The 21,636-nt window shown below is 38.9% G+C and overlaps 1 protein-coding gene across 1 annotated transcript in view; it reads right to left on the bottom strand.

The window, feature by feature from the left end:
* The window catches only part of LOC125093787 (sulfotransferase 1 family member D1-like), a 38,860-nt gene extending 21,128 nt beyond the window's left edge, over positions 1-17,732 (bottom strand). The window contains exon 1 of the mRNA XM_047719454.1: positions 17,571-17,732. The gene's annotated coding sequence lies outside the window, so the exon portion shown is untranslated. The remainder of the gene's footprint in view (positions 1-17,570) is intronic.
* Between the last annotated feature and the right edge of the window lie 3,904 nt (positions 17,733-21,636).

Here is a 21,636-nt window from a genome sequence, read left to right on the forward strand (position 1 = left end):
TAACATATAGTGCAATATTGGTTTCAGAGGAGTAGAATTTAGTGATTCATTACTTATATATAATACCCAGTGCTCATTGTAACAAGTGCCCTCCTTAATACCCATCACCCATTTAGCCAATCCCCCTGCCTACCTCCCCTCCATCAAACCTCAGTTTGTTCTCTACAGTTAAGAGTTCCTTATGGTTTGCCTCCCTCTCCTTGTCCCCCTTCTCCTATGTTCATCTGTTTTGTTTCTTAAATTCCACATGTGAGTAAAATCATATAGCATTTGTCTTTCTCTGACTCTTATTTCTCTTAGAATCAATTCTTCCTAATCTCTGTTTGTAGTGCTCAGTAGAGATTATAAAATAAAATGTCAAATTGACCTTTGTTAAGGTCATTGTTAATTGAATTTTTCTCTCCCAGAGATAGCAATGGCCTTCTTGCTTGTCTCATTTTCATAATTGTGCTTGGCTTTCTGCCTGCCTGGAACATGTAGGCTGTTGGGTTTTTTTGTTTTGTTTTGTTTTTGTTTTTTTGTTTGTTTGTTTTGTTTTTGGTTTTTGGTGTTTTATTTTTGGTGGGTTTTGTTTTGTTTGCTATTTTTGTAAGTGACTCTGGCTTTTGAGAAGGTAATATTTTTTGAACCATTTTTGGGAACCCATCTTACACCTGAGTGGGGTTATTTAATATTGCCAGAAATATTTAAAATTAAAAATATGTATGCAGAGTGAAAGAAGCAAATTAAGGATAATGTAGTTGGATAGGTAGACCAACCTATAATGTCAATTAAGTTACCACCCAATTCTTTGAGGACTTGAGAAAAAACTATCCTTATCTTACACACCCTCTTATAAAACAAAAGTCAGCTCTACAGGCTATTCTTTTCAGCAGTATTTATGTCTGCTTAGTTTTCCTAGATCCTTTTGGTAAGCTAAAACCTTAAAGTTATGCTAAATTAAATGATGAGTTAAGTTTAATTAATGTCTAGGGGGCACCTAGTTGAGTCAGTCAGTTAAGCATCTTTCTTTGGCTCAGGTCATGATCATAATAATTTGTGATCTCATTTAGTGAAGTGCTATAAGGTTGTTTATAATATTTTTGACAAACTTCTTCAAATCAAATTCTAGATGAAGTCTTTTTCACTGGAATATTTCAAAGGGTTTTTAAATTAATCAAGCTTATTTGATATGTAATTTACATGAGAAGCATTGTCAAATAAGTAATACTAAGCCTTCTTTATACTGTATTTGTAAGATTGTGGCACATGTAGATAAAGCTCATTCTGGTTCTGCAAAAACTGACCCCTCGTTTTCTGACTTTTGCCATCCCGATGGCCTTGAAACATGGCAATGGTCTGTTTCAAAATCAGAAAGTAAAATGAATAAATAATGGTTGTAAATTAAAGAATGTTAGGACTCTGGGAAAACCAAGACACCTGTTTGGTTCTTCCCAGCTCCCTGACAAACCCCATTTTTCAGTTTTTGCAGTTTTTTCCATAATGCATTTAAGATGACTCAAATTATGAAATTATGAACAGACATTGGTGGAGAGTCTTCTGCAAAACTTGTAAAAGCAGTCTATTAGCAATGTCTGACTTTTCAGGCCCTTAATTTTGGAAAAATAATTTTTGTCTTCAGAGGCCTCAGACTCCTCCCTCTGGACCCTTTGAACACCCACAGCTGGACTTCATTCAACTACCTCTTAGTGTGGGTTATCAATATGCTCTAGTTATTGGATGAGTGTTTCCCAAATGGGCTGAAATTTTCCCCTGCTGCAAGGCTAATGGCCCCACCCTAGCAAAGAAACTGTTGGAAAGTGTGTTCCCCACTTGGAGTATACTGTGCATGATCTCCAGTGATGGAGGCACCCATTTCACTAGATAAATCTTATGAGCCTTAACAAAAAACTTACTAAGTTCTTAAAATTCTTTCAGTATAAAACCTTCTGCTGGTCCCTTGTCATCTTATGCTAGTATGACCAATGACTGTAAATCTCTAATATCTTGTGCTCAAGCCTGTTACCAGCAGGTTAAAGAAGGCTTTTGGATCTAAATTCATGGGGTCCTGCTGGTCATAGTCTGGATCTCAATGACTGGGTGTTGTAGAACATCATCAGAGGAAAACAGCCCTCAAGCCCCATCAAAAAGGACCTTACTGAGTGCTCCTGACCACTGACACTGCTATAAAACTAAAAGGTATTAAGTCTTGGGTACACATCACATAGCTGAAGAAGGTTCCATATGATACCTGGTCCTGTAGAGATGCTTAAGACCTCTACAACAAATTGATGAGGAAGAGAAGTAGCTGACATTGAGATAGACTGCTTCTACCCAAGACAAAAAAATGTCAGGACTCCATACTTTATTTTTTTTAATTTTTTAAATAAACATATAATGTATTATTAGCCCCAGGGGTATAGGTCTGTGAATCGCCAGGTTTACACACTTCATAGCACTCACCATAGCACATACCCTCCCCAATGTCCATAAGGACTTCATACTTTAAAAATGAAACTCTTTCTCCTTTTCCTTTCCTTTATTCTGACATTACCCTGGAAAAAGAATGCCCTCATCTGTATCTCCCAGGTCATTACTAAGTCAGGGAAGGAGAGATGGGGGTAACCATTTAAAAAAAGAAAAAAAAAAACATTTATATGTCAAATCTGAATGAATATAAGTAGCAAAAAATGTTTTTTATAAAGATTCAAAAAAGAAAGCAAATGGGGACATTAGGAAAGACTTGGAAAAGGATAATAATATTTGAGATAACATATGAGGGGTTGATTGTATTTTAATGAGCATAGACATTAGGATTATTCATGACAGTGTGCAAGCATGAACAATGATAAAGGAGAAGATAAGTATAAGATATGTTAAGGAAAGGATGAGTGGGTCATGTTGACTGAAAGTTGCTATAGGTTTAGGAAGGTGTCTCATGCATTCATTGACTCCTTTAATGATACCCGGTAAGTGCCATCCATGTGCCAACAATTGGCCAGGCAAAAGACAGTAAAGCTTTTTCCCTCTATAAAATTTGCTATCTAGTGGGTAATGAAAGACATGACTGAAAAATTGTCCTTATTGTGGACAGCTGTGAATGTTGGACTGCCCAGTTTGTATTCAATTAATAAAGAGACAAAGGGCCACTTAAGATTTTGAACAGAGGAATCATGTAACTGAACTAATATGGAAATGTGAGGAAGAGTTAAGAAGTGATGAATGTAAATAAGGAAATTTATATAATTCTCCTTATAACTTTCTGGTGCCCTTGCAATGATCAAATACAATGTAAGTGATTAAATCCATATATTCTGAATTTCTCCTCTCTTGATTTCCATGTTATCACATTCTGACTGATCTCCTATCTCTTTGTTAATTCTCAATTTCCCAAAGGAATATTTCTATCTATTTAGGCCAGAAGTGTCATTTTTCTCTGGAGTCCCATATTTGGCTCTCTTAGTTCCCCAGAAGTTCCTCAACTTCTCAAATTCAGTAACCACAGTTTAACTCATTAGCTTTGCTCACCACTGGACTAGTTCTTGTCCTGGATTCTTTGTGTATCTCATATTCTGGAGATACCACATTCATTCCACTACTCAAGTCAGAAATCTGTGAGTCATCTTAGATTCCTCCTTCTCGAATCTCCTTAATCCAGATGGCTCATAAATCTGATTATTTTTATCTTTCAAATATTCCTGGGAAAACAGCTTTTCTTTATGAAAAAGACCACTAGCTTAGTGGTTTAGACTGTAAGGTCTGTAGATTCAGAGTTCATATGCCAGATCCGTCATGTACTATCAGTTGGACTCTGGACATATCATAAACACAAATTTCAATTTCTTAATCTTAAAACAGAGTTAATTATTTATTTAATTTATAGCGCTATCTTGGTGAAACAAGATGATGCATATAATGTGTATATTGATAAAACATAGGGTATATTTGGTAAGAGGTAGCCGTTATTAATTATTATCATAATATATATCATTATATATATATAATATATATATCATTACTATGAGTGCCCCTAAATTTGCCTTTATGTCCTTTTAGTCATCCACCTTGTACTGTGACAATGGTCTTAAAATTAGTTTTAGTTTCTTATCTCCAAGCTCAGTTCCTCTCCCTCCACCTGCCAACTACCAGTATGATCTTTAAAACCTGATCACAACCCCAAAGTCAAAAGGCATATCCTGAATAGACTGATACTACTTCACATATTTCAGTGTGTTGTTATCTGTTTACAATGTCTGTTTCCTTGATTAGAATTTAGATTCATTGTCCCAATATTGCAACAAATATTTGATTTTGTAATCCCAAAGCCTTTACTTTATTGATACAGATAAGCATATTGAAATGAAATGGAGCTTATGCAATTTTCTAGGTGGGATAATCAGGGATTAAATTATTTTATCTTACCACTGTAATTATAATTATTAAGCCAGCACTTTGGGATGTCCTGAAAAGTATCAGTAAGTCATACATCCGATCGAGAAGGAGCTTGCATTCTAAATCATTATTCAAAATGCACACACATTTACACATATTTACACCGATGTACACAGACACACACATGGACACACACATACACAGCCCTGCTTTAATGAAACATTTTGTTATTTAATTCCTCATAAAAATGCTCTAAGTTTAGTCCTATTATACCCATTTATCAAGGGGGAAATTAACATAGAGGAATTTGCCCAGATCACACAGGTCAGTAAGTAGCAGGACTGGGTTTGAACCCTGATCGTCTTGATTTCAAGGCCAGTGATCTTAATCACTATCTTGTACTACCTTCTAAGTCTAAACACTGAAGACTTAATTCCTAATGCAAGGTGACATTTAAAAAGTGCCGAATTATGTGGAGGTAGTCACCTAATCTATAGAACAAAAGGTGTGATTTGATTTTGACCATGAGGTTTGCCTAATAATAGATACAGAAGACTATTCCAATAGAAGAGAGGAAAAAAACAGTATTCCTTTTTATCCAATGTCTCACACACAATAAAGTACCTTATAACTACATAAAGAAATCATCTACTAAAATGCATATGAAATTATTTTTAGAAAAACAATCATGCTAATGATTTGTTTTAATAATATTTATCCTCATTTATTCATATGTTTCATCTAAAATTTTATTTGGAACAATTTCTAAAGGGAGAAATTGTACATTTTTAACTTTGTTTCATGTGTGAAAACTGTATAATGAAATATTTTAATTTATATACAGGTTTTTGTAACTTTTGGAATATTTCTGTTTTTAATAATATTTGGTTATTATAAAGTATACATTAAAGGTGATAAGTGGGTGTATTTTAATATTTCCTCAATCTGATTCAGATTTTGCATGAGCTTAATATTCTAAATTAGCATCATGACTCCTAAAAAGTTCTAAGCAAAAGTATTTGTGTAAAACATGCAGTCATATTTAACTTACCTTTAAACTCCTCTGAGAGTTTTAAATGAATATCCTCAAGTTAAGAATCAGAGCCAAAAAATCATTAAAAGAATGGTATATTTGAGTTGCATAGCACTCACTATGTGAGAGAAATTGAGTTGATAAGAGCTCAGGATATGTTGAAAGAAGATGATTGTTTCCCTTGGGTCTCTTTTGTTTGCTTCTCTGAAAATGTCCCTTGAAATATAACTTCCTTTGAAAGATCATTATAAGCCCTTGGAAACTACTTAATATTCTTTGCACTGATAAAAGCCAATGTTAGACCATGTTAATTGAACAAAACAATTGACTTTCATGCCCATTAATGAGTTAAAATAATGAAATCTTGAACCTGAGGATATGATGTGCCTTAATCATAAAAATATTAATATTAAGATCACAATAATCAGGGGCGCCTGGGTGGCTCAGTGGGTTAAAGCCTCTGCCTTCGGCTCAGGTCATGATCTCAGGGTCCTGGGATCGAGCCCCGCATCCGGCTCTCTGCTCGGCGGGGAGCCTGCTTCCTCCTTCTCTCTCTGCCTGCCTCTCTGCCTACTTGTGATTTCTGTCTATCAAATAAATAAATAAATAAATAATCTTTAAAAAAAAAAAAAGATCACAATAATCAATACGTTATTCTCCTGGGAAGTGACAATATTTTGATATTCAACAGATTCTTGGCCTAAATGGGATAGATTTTATTAACTCCTTTTTAAATGTGTAAAAACTCAACTGTTTCAACAATACAAGGAACCTGAAGAGAGACATTTGGGCACACACAGCTCTCTCACGACTCTCTCTATATCAGCAGTAGAGCCCTGAGCTACTCACCTCATATTTCTGAGCCATATTTTACCTGTCTAAAAAAATGTGGGAAATGCACAAAATTGTCACTCCTATTTATTTCACCTCTAACATTACCTAATTCTAACTAAAATGAATATATGCTTTAAGTCACAAAAATAGAAACAAGAAAGGAGGAAGATGTTTAACAGAACACTCTAGTGCTAAAAAATTCTGTTAGGAGCCAATAATTAAAACACTGCTTCACTTCTATCAAAATTTAAAGTGCACATTTATAAAAGCTTCCCACTCATGAAATCTCAAATAATACAGAATATTCTATATTTCTCACATGACCTTGTCAATTTATCTCTGTAATAAATTATCCAATTAGTTGCCTTTCGATTGTTGTTTTTTGTTTATTTGCTGTATACATAGAAATGAGACCATGTTCTTTTCCCACACATTGTATCTTATAAATGATTGTAGCTTATGTTGTCAAATTAAATGGCTAAGATAATATGGTTTAACATTAAGGCATAATAAATGAAGAATATTAAGATTTATGAACACTTATAGTCATTATAATTTCCACATTGTGTTTTTCCATTTCAACTTAATAGCTTTGAAATTCGTATTATCACTAGAAATTTTCAGAGTGTAAGAAACTTGCCCTATGACACAAGATGTATATATGGTAAAGTCAGGATTTCAAATCCTGGATATTAACACATCTAATGGAGAAATCACTCACTTTGTTGCCAGAAAGGCCACTGTTAGAAAAATCTAGATCTTACCAAATATGCAGTTTTGGGCAAGTGAACATTTTTTGAGCTTAGAACACTTTATGTGACCAGATAGTATCCATTTCATAGAATCATTGTCATTGTGTCATGGTCATTGTTATAATCTCATAAATGAAACTAACTAGAATTTAAATAAAACTTGAATAAAATCTCATAAATGAAATAATTTAATGTGTATGAAAATGCCACAGGCTAACTGTTGGGCTGGCAGAAAGAAAGGGCTACTTAAGATGGCAAAAGTTCCCGCCACAAAACCTGAGCTCGGACAGGAGAACAAAGACCCAAGCAGGAATCTGAAAACACCCCCGCCCCGGGCTCCCGTGGACCAATGGGACCCTGACAAGCGGGAATCTGAGACCCCGCCCCGGGCTCCCGTGGACCCATGGGACCCCGACGAGCAGGCGAAATATCCAGATAAGGGAAACTTGCCAAAAGACCCCTGAACTCCCCTCGAGGCCCCTTAAAAGCCCCCTTCTCCCTGCCTTGGGCGCGACTTGCGCCACTCTGCTTTCCAGAGTCGCGGAACCTCGCCCGAGGGTGCCCACCTCCTCCCGGCGCAACTTTCCTGGCTCCCCCCCTCCTGAGCCCCGAAACTTCCCCGGAGACGCCTTTAATAAATCTTGCCTTGCACCACTTTGCCTGGTGTCGTGTTTATCTCGCCGGAAAAAACTTTACATTTGGTGCCGAAACCCGGGAAGGAGATTGAGCCCCCACCCCAGTGGGGAGGCTCTCCTTTCCCTAGCCGGACCCGGACCTGCCTTTCCGAACGCCACTTCTGAAGCCGAGTTGAGTTTCCCCCGATTCCGCGCCTCTTTCCGGAAAGCCCTGCCCTAATCGCAGCCGCGTCAGGGCGGACCCCGCCGGTCACCAGGTGGCCTCCGTGACTCCGAGAGGCTGGGAGACGTCCTAACCTCTATGGCAGTCGACACAGTTTTTCCGCAACCCAGTGGTGGACGAGGGGACGCCTTCCTCCAGCCCTCGGGTTGCCTGGCAACGAATCGTGGGGACCTCCCCATCCAAATTCGACCCTAAAACATCCTGGGGGTGTTTTAGGCCTGTTGGCCAATCTTAAATCAGTCCCAATGGCCTCCGGAAGGCAAGTTTAATTATCGGATTCTCATGGACCTAAATAACCCCAGCAGACACCAAGGCAGATGGGCCAAGGTCCCTTATGTTCAGGATCCCTGAACAGGCGCCCTCGTCTACCCCTCCCCCTTCCCCTCCCCACTCCTATCCGAACTCCTGACAAAGTTAACAGCAGTAAATGTGAAACTTCAAAGTTTACTGAAGGTCAAATAAGCTCGTGTTATTTGTTAAAATCTGTTAGCAAAGAAATGACTAAACTGATGGTTAATTGTCTGTCTCAAAGTTTTAAGGGGTAATTGCTGAGATAGGTTTCAAAGTCTTTGGTAAACTGAAAGTTTAAAGTTTTGCTTGGATGACAAATGGAATTAAATTTGTTAAACATTTAGGTCTTTTCCAAAGAGGATAAAATGCCAAGTCATTGAATACTGAACATAGGTTTGTGCTTTTGACTTCTTACAGCAAAGAAAATAAGAATATTTAAATCTGTTAGTAAGCTTGGTTTGTGCTTAACTGATTCATGAATTGGCATCTAAAGAATTCTGTTATAACTGTTCACAATTGATTAATAACTGACTAAAGGTTAAGGAGTTTCTAAGAGTACAAAATTCTGCTAACTGTAAGACTGATGGAAATAAAGGAAGCAACTCTGTATGTAGGAAAGTAGAAGATATGTAAGAAAGATTTAAGGAATGAGAGTACATTTTGTTGAATGTAAAAGGAGGTAATTTTGTCCTAAATGAGATGGTTGTTTAGGACAAAACCTGAATGCAAAGGAAAGTTGTAAAAGGTTTGTGAAGGGAAATCATTCAGGAACCCAATGAAAACCCGGCCATGTTTCTTTTTTTTTTTTTTTAAGATTTTATTTATTTATTTGACAGACAGAGATTACAAGCAGGCAGAGAGACAGTCAGAGAGAGGAGGAAGCAGGCTCCCTATTTGACAGAGATTACAAGCAGGCAGAGAGACAGTCAGAGAGAGGAGGAAGCAGGCTCCCTCCTGAGCAGAGAGCCCGATGTGGGGCTCAATCCCAGGACCCTGGGATCATGACCTGAGCTGAAGGCAGAGGCTTTAACCCACTGAGCCACCCAGGCGCCCCCCGGCCATGTTTCTTAACCGACTTAACTGAGGCGCTGACTCAATACACTCACCTAGAGCAGGCCTCTCCGGCAGGGGCGACTGTTTTAGCTACCCACTTTATTTCTCAGTCAGCTGCCGACATTTGGAAAAAATTAAAGAAAGCAGAGGAGGGCCCTCAAAATCCCATTTCTGATCTGGTGAAAATGGCATTTAAAGTCTTTAACTCCCGAGAGGAGGCAGCGGAACTTAAGTGCCAAGCCAGACTCCAACAGAAGGTCCAACTGCAGACCCAAGCCCTGGTAGCAGCCCTGAGGCCGGCAGGTTCTGGGGGTCAACAGAAGGGAGCACCTAACTGCGTCCCTCCAGGAGCCTGTTTCAAGTGTGGAGCCAAGGGACACTGGGCCCATCAATGCCCCAGTCCAAAAGCACCTACTAGGCCGTGCCCTCAATGCTGCATGATGGGCCACTGGAAATCGGACTGCCCCAGCCTCAGGGGATTCCCGGCGCCTCCACATGGGGGAGACCCTGAGACGGTAAGTCCTGCCTTCCAACTTCTCGGATTGGAGGATGACTGATGGAGCCTAGACTCAGACACCCCTCTCACCCATGCCGAGCCCAGGGTCATGCTCCAGGTAGCGGGTAAGTCCACTTCCTTTCTGCTGGACACTGGACATTCTGTCCTGCCTTCCTACTCGGGTCCTACTCCTCCCTCCCCAGTTGCAGTTATGGGAATTGATGGTACTTCCTCCATCCAAAAGCCAGCCCACCCCTTATATGCAGCCTGGATGGGTTCCCGTTCTCACCTCCTTCCTCATTACCCCTTCCTGCCCCATTCCCCTACTAGGCAGGGACATCCTCCACAAACTTCAGGCCACCATTCGTCTCTCTCCCTCTCCCTCGACTTATGCTCACCTCGTCCTTCCTCTACTTCCCTATGACTCGTCCTCTATCCCGGGCTGTCTCCCCTCTGTAGACCCGCAGGTATGGGACATTTCCAGACCTGTAGTAGCAACCCACCAGTGAGGACTTAAGCTCATCAGCAACCGCCTCGGCAGCAGGATCTCCTTATCCCCATTAACTCTCCAAGCAACTAGATGTCACCGCCTAGGGATGGCAGCCCTGCCTCAGGGCCCTAGCAGCAGCCACTTCTCTGACAAAGGAGGCCCTCAAACTTACCTTAGAACAGCCCATCAGGGTCTTCTCCCCCCATCGACTGATGGACTTAGTCAGCCACAAATCCTTGGCACAACTCACTCCTTCCCATCTCCAACTCAACCACCTGCTGTTCATAGAAAACCCCCAGGTCACACTCTCTGTCTCTCCTGGCCTAAATTCCACCACTCTCTTGCCGACACCTTCGTCTACCCCCATTCCTTCCCATTCCTGCTCTCAACTCCTGGAAGAACTCTTTCCCTCCCATCCAGGACTTTCGGACCGGCCGCTGCCTAATCCTGATCGCACTCTGTTCATGGATGGGAGCTCCCTCATAGCTCCAGATGGACAGCGACATGAGGCCTATGCAGTGGTCACACTGGATGCAGTATTAGAAGTGGCCCCCCTTCCCATTGGGACTACTTCTCAAAAGGCAGAACTCGTGGCTCTTACCAGGGCCCTTCACTTATCTGAGGGCCAACGGGTCACTATTTATACTAACTCCAAATATGCTTTCCTTATTACCCACACTCACTCTGTCCTCTGGCGAGAAAGGGGATTTCTCACAACCAAGGGAACCCCCATAGTCAACGGGCCTCTTATTGCCAAACTCCCTGAGGCTCTCAAGTACCCTACTGAGGTGGCTATTGTCCACTGCCATAGCCATCAGGCCTCCAAGGACCCCATTTCTTTGAGGAACAACAAGGCTGACTCTATTGCCCGACAGATGGCCTTAGACTCCTCCCCAGCCCCTCTCCTGTTTCTCAACACTCCTCACAGTCCCTCGTACACTGATGAGGAGACTCAGGCCCTCAAAACATTAGGTGGCAGGTTGGGTGACAAGGGATGGACAAAATTGCCCTCCCGAACAGCCTAATCCACACCCTCATTACTGACATCCACCAGTCTCTCCACATGGGTCCAAAGGCCCTATACCAATTTCTCCAACCTCTCTTTCACCACCCCCTCCTACAAAAGACCACTAAGGAGGTTCACTAGGCCTGCAGAACCTGTTTTTCGGTCAATGCCCAGGGCGGCCTCCGCAGACCAGGACCCACCTACCAGCTCCATGGGCATCAGCCAGGCTAGGACTGGCAACTTGACTTCACTCACATGCCTCGACACAAAACCTTCAGATACCTGCTAACTCTTGTGGACACCTTCACAGGCTGGATGGAGGCATTCCCCACCACTAGGGAAACAGCAGACGGGGTCACCGCTGTTCTCATTGAGCACATCATCCCGAGGTTTGGACTCCCTCGAACCCTACAATCGGACAACTGACCCACCTTCATCTCCAGTGTAACCCAACAGGTAGCTGAGAGCCTCAACATAACCTGGAAACTTCACATCCCATACCACCCACAGTCATCGGGTAAGGTAGAAAAGGCCAACGGGCTGCTCAAAGCCCAACTCACCAAACTTACCCTAGAGACCTGCCTTTCCTGGCCCAAGCTTCTGCCCCTGACTCTCACCAGACTCCGGGCTATGCCCCGCGGGCCTTGGGCTTAAGCCCATTTGAATTACTATAGGGCCGGCTGGCCCTTTCTTATAAATCATAGCCTTCCGGCCATTTCCCCACCTCTTTTATCCTATCTACCTTACCTCACTCTCCGAGCTCTCTTAAGGGCCCATGCCAACACTGTCATCCCAGCCCCAAGCAACCATGCTTCCAAGGGGGGACCTGCCTATACTTAAATGAAGAATGTTGTTACTTTGTTAACCAATCAGCTATAGTTACCGCCAGGATCAAAGAACTCAGGGATCGGATTCAAGCACGGCAGCGAGACATGTCTTTCTGGGGCCTGGACCCCTACACCTGGGTAACCTGGCTGCTCCCTTTGGCGGGACCTGTATGCATAATCCTTCTTCTAGTCTCAGTTGCTCCCTGTCTTTTCCAATGCTTGCAGAGTCGCCTACAAGAACTTGTCCGAGTGTCCATCAATCAACTCCTTCTCCAGCCCTACTCTCGACTGCCCACTTCCGAATACCCCTATGACGACGCCCCCCCCCACCCCCCTATGACGACGCCCCGCCCCCCCCATCAGCAGGAAGTAGCCAGAACTGAGTCAACGCCCCTGGCACCATTATATAAAGCAAAAGGTCGGAATGTTGGGCTGACAGAAAGAAAGGGCTACTTAAGATGGCAAAAGTCCCCACCACAAAACCTGAGCTCGGACAGGAGAACAAAGACCCAAGCAGGAATCTGAAAACACCCCTGAGATCCCGCCCCGGGCTCCCGTGGACCAATGGGACCCTGACAAGCAGGCGAAATATCCGAATAAGGGAAACTTGCCAAAAAACCCCTGAACTCCCCTCGAGGTCCCTTAAAAGCCCCCTTCTCCCTGCCTTGGGCGCGACTTCCGCCCAATTTGCCTGGTGTCGTGTTTATCTCGCCGGAAAAACTTTACACTAACATATATTTCTAAAAGAGTTATATTATCACCATTTATACCATCATAATCTCAAAATTCATCCTCTTTTTAAATTTCAACCCTGACTCAAATCAGGAAAAAAAAAATTCTCTTTCACCTGGAGAACTATTCTCCATGCCTGATTCAGTCCCATGAAAAGAGATTATGGGTCAAGGTTTTTATACTTAATCTACGCTTTGTAATCAGTCTTGAGCAAGTAATTAACCCTAAAAGTGCTTGGCAACTTTAGCCTTTAAGTGGAGATAATTGCATCTGCCTGTCTTCTCCATCTCATACAGACATTCCCAAGTTAGATGGACCCTATTACTTGATATCCTCAGGCCCTCTTTGTACATAGGCAGGAAGGACTGGATGCCATCTGCTCTTTTATCACCAAAATCTTTTATATAAGAATTTGATGGTGAAGAGTTAATTATACTCTTCTCCATCTGCAATCCCCAGGGCCTAATAAAATCTAGAAAACAGCTCTCCAGTACCATAGCAATGGAAGAGAATGGTGAGGTCATTTCAGTTCCTGAAGCATAAACAACTCTGCTTTAAATTGGGTCGGTTTGTTTGTAAGCCTAAATGAAATGTTAGGAATAGGGTAACGAACATGTATCTTCCTTAAAAATATAATTGTGTCATGTGTGCTTGTGTATGGGTTGTTTTTTTCTTTATGTCTATTTTGTCTTTGTTTCTTTCTTTAAAATTTGGTTTTTCGTCACCATGGTGCTGTATGATTTTACCTGAAAAGTAGGAGATTTGGATTTCTCCTGCAGAGAGATAGACTCCACAGAGTTGGAAAAAAGTTGAACAAAAGTTTCTGTTTTATAAGATCAAAAGGGGCAGGGGTAGATTGGAGAAGGTAGAGAAATAAACATTTCACAGCACCTACAATGGATTGGAGCCAGTTTTCAAAAGGACCTTTCAAATGTGATTTTGAATAATTTATGTAAATTTTCTTTGCCAGATTATTCTCATCTGTAAAATGGGAATTATTTTATGTCATATCACATTGAATAGCTGTAAGAATTAAATAAGTAGGGATGCCTGGGTGGCTCAGTTGGTTAAGCATCTGCCTTTGGCCCAGGTCATGATTCCAGTGTCCTGGGATTGAGCCCCGTGGCCCCTGCTCCACGGGGAACCGATTTCTTCTTCTCTCTGCTGCCCCTCCTTTTGTTCCTGCTCATGTGCGCATGTGTGTACATGCACACACTCTCTCTCTCTCAAATAAATAAAATCTTTAAAAAAACGAAGGAAGGAAGTATTTGGAACAATGTTTGACACAGAGTAAAGATCAATAGAATATTAACAATAAAAATAACTTTAATAATAATTTACATTTATAACAATATTTGAGATAGATATTATTTATCCTTGTCTTTCAGAAAAATAAACTGAAGCTTAGAGACGTTATAAGCAATTCCCAATATCAAACAACATGTACATAGTGAAGTAAAGAATCATAACCACAGGCAGTAATTTCTCTGACATCAGCCATAGCAACATTTTTCTAGATATGTCTCCTAAGGCAAGGGAAACAAAACCAAAACCAAACTATTGGGACTACATCAAAACAAAAAGCTGTTGCACAGCAATGAAAACCATCAAAAAAACAGAAAGACAACCTACTAAATGGGAGTAGATATTTGTAAATGATATATCCAATAAAGGGTTAATATCTAAAATATATAACTAATTGATAAACTTAATACCAAAAAACAAACCAACTGATTAAAAATGGGCAGAGGACCTGAATAAACATTTTTCCAGAGAACATACAGATAGCTAACAGACACAAGAAAAGATGCTCAACCTCACTAATCATCAGGCAAATTCAAATCAAAACCACAATGAGCTATCACTTTACACCAGTTAGAATAGCTAAAATCAAAATGACAAGAAACAAGTGTTGATGAGGATGTGGAGAAAAAGGAAGCTTTGTGCATTGTTGGTGGGAATATATATTGGTACAACCAGTGTGGAAAACTGTACTCAGTTTCCTCAAAAAATTAAAAATAGAAATACCGTATCATCCAATAATTCCAATACTGGGTACTTTCCCAAAGGAAAAAAAAAGCACCAGTTCAAAAAGATATATGCTTATCCTATGTTTATTGCAACATTATTTACAATACCCTAGATATGAAAGCCACTGAAGTGTTTATCAATAGACAAATGGATAAAGAAGATATGGACTACTTATCAGCCATAAAAAAAAGATGGGATTCTGCTATTTGAGGCATCATGGGCAAAGCTAGAATGCATTACGCTAAGTGAAATAAGTCAGAGAATACTGTATGATTCCACTCAAAAGTGGATTCTTAAAAAAAAAAGAAAGGAAAAGGAGAAGAATAAACAAACAAAAAGCAGAATCATAACTATAAATAGAGACAACAAACTGATAGTTGCCAGAGAGAGGGGTATGGGTTTGGGCAAAATAGTGAAAGGGAGAGGGATAATACAGGCTTCTAGATATGGAATGAATATATCATGGGAGTTAAAGGCACAGCATAAGAAATAGGCAATGATATTTTAATAGTGGTGTAACGGGACAGATGATAGCTACACTTGTGGTGAACCTAACATAATGTATAAACTTGTCAAATCATGGAGATATACACCTGAAATTAATATAACACTATGTATCATCTATACTCAGAAAAAAATCATAACCAGTTTCATGGATTCTGAAGACCATCTTGTTCCTTTTTTGTTTTTTTGTTTTTCAGTTGAATAATTAGGTTTTTCTTATTTAATTTGATAGGAAAGTATTTAAAGTTTTGAATTTGTCCCTGGTCAGTTTTAGCCAAATCCCAGAGACTTTAATATTTCCAGGTTTTATATACATTTACAACATAATTTGTATTTAATTATATGATGACTGCTAACCTATAGATTATTTTAAAGAAAATGTATTTGATTTGCTAATTTAATTTGTTGCATATTACAATAATTTTTAATTAGATTCTCTATGTTAATCTGCTGGTCTAAAGAATATAAACACCATAAATTTTGTATTTTATATCTGATTGTGATTCTGTGTCCATAAATGATCAATTTGTTGCAAGTTATGTTGTCTATTGATAGTATAAGCATAAATATGTGCATATATATATATATGCATATGTACAAATGAATTCAGTATCAATATATTTTTAAATCTCCAAAATCTTTTTTAAATTTAATCTATTTGAAGATTAATATTGTATAAGATTTCCCTCTGTACATGTTTCTATCAATTTCTTTCAAACTTTTAACATATGCAGTATATGAGTTTTTCTTTTTACTTTGGACATATGCTTCCTAAAATATAAAATTGTGATTGTGTTTATTATGGAATATAATATTTAATATCATAGATTCACCTAACACTTAATCCTTTTGATTCCTATCTTATGAGACAAAAGCATTGTTACTTTTGTCTTCTTGGTCTATATTTGTTATGTTTCTTACTCATCCTTTAAAAAATTGATATATATGTGTGTGAGTACTGAAATACTGGTGTATAGATATGTGTGTGTGTATATGTGCATATACATGTATGTATGTATGTTTTTTCTGTTTTAATGTTTAAACCAACTTGAGAGCTTTTCTTTTTTTTTTTTTAAAGATTTTATTTATTTATTTGACAGACAGAGATCACAAGTAGGCAGAGAGGCAGGCAGAGAGAGAGAGGAGGAAGCAGGCTCCCTGCTGAGCAGAGAGCCTGATGTGGGGCTTGATCCCAGGACCCTGGGACCATGACCTGAGCCAAAGGCAGAGGCTTTAACCCACTGAGCCACCCAGGCGCAACCTTGAGCACTTTTCTTAACAGAAGTATTTCATCATTCTCCTTTAAAATATTTCCTTCTTCACCTGGGTGGCTCAGTCGCTTAAGTGTCTCCTTTCTGCTCAGGTCATGATCCCAGGGTCCTGGGATCGAGCCCCGCATCGGGCTCTCTGCTCAGCCAGGAGCCTGCTTCCCCCTCTATCTCTGCCTGCCTCTGTGCCTACTTGTGATCTCTGTCTGTCAAATAAATAAATAAAATATTTTTTTAAAAATGTAATGCTTTATATTCTCATTACTACAATAAGAATTTAATGATATCAAGTAAGTCTTCATTCATTAAAACTTTCTCTACTGACATGGGGTTCTTAGACTATTGCTTTGATAATAAATCCAGGGGAAAAGTCAAAGAGCTATAGAAGAGACCATTCTGAAGTAACTATTCATTAAAGTGACAATAGAAGTGTGCATGTTGAAAAAAAATACAACATAGCTCAACTCTTATCAAAAATTTATGGAAATTGAAGAACACATCGCTCTAGTGGTTCTCTAATTTAAAAATTAAAAGAAGGTCATACATGTATTGTAATGAAAAACATGCCATATAGTCAAATTATATTTGAAAAAAAGAAATAAAGCAGTCACCAATGGAAAATGCATTTATCCAACATCTGTACAATACAATTCTTTGGGAATCTCAAGAAGTGCACAAAAGCTGACTTGTATCTTTGCCTAGCAGTGGACCATACAAGAATATTCCTTTGAACTAAACAGAAACTGAGAAGGTGGATGACTAATAACCTTTAAAACTGTTTTTTAGCTTTACAAAGCTAAAGTTAGTAGAGTAGACTACACAACACTATTTTAAATATGGAAAATAATCCTGTAAGTTTCTGACAGAAAATCTGAACCTAAGAACTCCGAATATTTCCCTTCTTGTAGTAAAACATCCATACTAGAATTTTCCATTTTTCACTTTCTAATTTTTCAGTTGTTAAATTAGTCGTATACAAAATATGGGCACTTTAAGGAGAGAGCTGACAAGTCACTTACCAGATAGATGCCTGTCTTGAGAAACTGGAAGTCCAGATTTTGTTTCTACAGAAATTGAATACTAGAAATTTCCCTCTGTATATTGTTTAGGCAACCAAGACAATTCATCTAAGCATTAAGAAGGCAAACGTTAAAGTCTGTAGAGCTTTATGGGGTTAATGATTAACTGTAGAAAATCTATTACTGGTTTAAGTATTAAATGCTTAAGTAAGGCTCTTTATTATTACTTGTGGTAGTAGATAGAAACAAAGAGCCCATGGAAATCTCCTAAGCCTGGCATCTAGAATTAACTCCTATCCAATAATTATGTGTAGTAAATAGAAGCCTTTATTTTTACTTTTGCTTCTGACTCCAACTGTAAAAGCCATACAAAACAGCCACATGCTGTTTCATGGCTCCTGTGCTCTCATTAGTAACCCTTATTTAAAGGTGCTTTATCTGTACCTCTAGAACTGCATGGGCAAGTCAGACTAGCAAGAACATGTTCCTTGGGTAGAAACAGGGAAAAGGATGGGAAACCCAGGAAAGTTGTAATATATTCTTTTCCTTAAATGATGCCTGTACTATCCAGAGGCAGATCTGTGTATCACTTTTTTAAGCTGCTGGTAATAGTGATGACTGTGGTAAAAATTCTGTTTCAAAATCGAAAAAAAAAAATGGTTTGAAACTATTGCCATTTTCCACATGATCAAAATATTATCTATGATGTGGTTTCTTTTGTCTCTAGATCTTTATAATGTGCTGCTGACAAAAGGCAAAATTATTTCAATCTGTGAATTTATCAGTCTGTACAAAAATGGAATTTGAAGTTGAAACCTCTCATCAACAAAGTATAAAGATGTAATTAAGTATGAAGATCTAAAGTATAAAGATATATCATTATCCTTTGTGAACATCGCAGTGTCTTTGACCGTACTGGAAAAATCTTAAAATTTTATCTTGTAGTCTGCTTCAGGGAAGAAACTAAGAAACAACCTGAATGTCACACTGTTATGGAATTATAGGAAGGCAAAACAACTGGAGACAATTAGATACTTTTCACAGATTAGTCTGAAAAACGGGGGAAAATATTTCTAGTTTGCCTTCCCCCAGGCTTTACAGCTAGAAAATGATCCTCAAGTTCTTATCATGTCTCCAGTTATGTCCCTTAAAAGAGATTGGAGATTTATGTTCTAGAAAAATTGCAATTTAGGGATTCAGGATTTAGGGTCACTAAGATGCTGCTGAAGAAAATGTGTCATTAATGAAAAGAAGGGAATTAAGTGATGAGACCCTTCAAGTTAGTTTTATAAGAAGGATGCAGCCCATTTAATTTGATCTCATAGGAAAGACCCAGGGAAATAATCAACTTGACTTCATTCTCCTCCTTCTCTCAGATCTTCTGTCAGATAGAAACCAGAGACCCCTGCATCTTGTTCATGTAATCCATACACATCAGCCTCATAGGGCAGAAAACAGGATGAAATCTGGAGGGATAAACTAAAGATATCCCACATAGTAAAATTGCCCCACTTTTCAGAGGGTCTATTTTCCCAAATTCTAATTATTATTTGTCTAAAAAGCATTGTCAATTTGATTTCTGAAACAATATTTTAAAAATTATTTTCTGTAGTGTTACATTTCATAAATAAATATTATTTAAGAATAAATTTTACAAATTTGCAGAACATTATGTGTATATACATATACACACATATGTATATACATATATACATACATATCATATACATACATACATATATACATGACTATGCGTAACCAGAATGGTGGTAACACATTGGTGGATTTCATCCTACCCTACCCTCTTGGACAGGACTGAAACTTAAGGCAAGATATTTCTAAGTTTAAATCTCTGGTTTCTTATACCTATGTTAGTGTGTATGTAGTACGTTCTCTGGGTGATCTTTAAGGTATGGAGCAAGGCATGGTATAACAAGTTATGGTATGAGAAGTTATCATATGGTAAGGTATGTTATAGTAAAGTATGGTATTGTGCATTTCACAAGCCTTTATGTGATGAACCCAGCATTGTGTGATGAATTCAGCATTTTCACCAGAAGAAAATGAATAACTGACTGAGCTGTAGTGGGGCAGGGGGTTAAGAGCAAAACTGGGAAATGCTTGAACTCTTCATTATGAAATTCTTTCTGTAGGATATAAAATCAATGTCAACATTTTTTGGTAATAAAAGGTTGAAAAAAGTGAGAGAAGACCATGGGAGCTGATGATATTAATGTAGGCAAATATTCATTATTCTCCACTTTACTTCTGAAAGAAGTATATTATCCTCCCCAGCAAATTTGAATTTAGGCCATGATCTCTTTGACCAATTAAATGTGAGAAGGAAGAACATGCCAATGATGCTATGAGAAGCATTGCATTTTACCATGGATCTCTTGTTTTTTGTCTACCATGCAAATGAGCATGTCTCAAAAAAGGGCTGCTCCTTCACCCTGAGACACAAAATGAAAATACATGTGTCAGAATCTTAGCCTGTCTAAATTCTGGAACCATGGCAGACCAAAAGCAACATCAACAAGAATAACCCTTTGTTGTAGTTAACAAGAAGTTTGAAATCATTACATTTCTTTAGTAAAGCTAATACAATCTCTTTTGACAGAACTTCCCTAAATCGTTGCTAAGTTGGAGACTAGTTTAATATTCTTCCTATGAGCAGTTGCTCTAAAATATCTGCAATAAATATGGCCATTCACTGTATCATAATAAAGGAACTAACCAACAAGATCTAACAATTGTAAACATATATGCCTCCAGCTTGAGAGCATCCAAATATATAAAACAATTAACAAATAAAAAGGAACTCATTGATAATAATACAATCATAGTAAGGGACTTTAACGCCCCACTTGCATCAATGGACAGATCATCTAAGCAGAAAATCAACAAGGAAATAATGGCTTTGAGTAACACACTGGACCAGATGTACTCAACAGATATATTCAGAACATTTCATCCTAAAGCAGCAGAATGCACATTCTTTCCAAGCGCATACAGGACACTCTCCAGAATAGATCACATATTGAGTTACAAATCAGGCCTCAACAAGTACAAAAGATTAAAATACCATGCATCTTTTCTGACCACAATGCTATGGAACTTGAAGTCAACCACAAGAAAAAATTTGGAAAGATCACAAATATGTGGAAGTTAAAGAACAGTTTACTAAAGAATGAATGGCTCAAACTGGAAATTAAAGAATAAATAACAAAAATAGATAGAAGCACATGAAAATGAAAATATGCCAATCCGGGGCGCCTGGGTGGCTCAGTGGGTTAAGCCACTGCCTTCGGCTCAGGTCATGATCTCAGGGTCCTGGGATCGAGTCCCGCATCGGGCTCTCTGTTCAGCAGGGAGCCTGCTTCCCTCTCTCTCTCTCTGCCTGCCTCTCTGCCTACTTGTGATCTCTCTCTGTCAAATAAATAAATAAAATCTTAAAAAAAAAAAAAAAAAGAAAATATGCCAATCCAAAATCTTTGAGATGCAGGAAAAGAGGTCAAGGGAGGGAGGTATATAGCAATATAGGCTTACCTCAAGAAGCAAGAAAAGTCTCAAGCATGTCACCTACCCTTACACATAAAGGAGCTAAGAAAGGAACATGAAGCCAGCCAAAAAGGGAAGTAATAAAGATGAGAGCAGAAATAAATTATATAGAGACTAAAAAAGAGAAAAACAGATGGTGAACCATGAGAGACTATGGACTCTGAAAAACAATCTGAGGGTTTTGAAGGGGCAGGGGGTGGGAGGTTGGGGGAGCCAGGTGGTGGGTATTATGGAGGGCATGTATTGCATAGAGCACTGGGTGTGGTGCAAAAACAATGAATTCTGTTACGCTGAAAAGTAATACAAAAAAAAAAAAAAGAAGAAGAAGAAGAAGAAGAAAGAAAGAAAAAGAAACTGGGAGATGATTCTTTGAAAAAACTTAATAAAATTGAAACCCACAGCCAAACTGATAAAGGGAGAGAGAGAGAAAGGACCCAAATAAATAAAATCACAAATGAGAAAGGAGAAATAACAACCAAAAACAGAGAAACAGAAGCAATTATAAGAGAA

Source organism: Lutra lutra, chromosome 2 (genome assembly GCF_902655055.1).
Source record: "Lutra lutra chromosome 2, mLutLut1.2, whole genome shotgun sequence".
Classification (NCBI taxonomy): domain Eukaryota; kingdom Metazoa; phylum Chordata; class Mammalia; order Carnivora; family Mustelidae; genus Lutra; species Lutra lutra.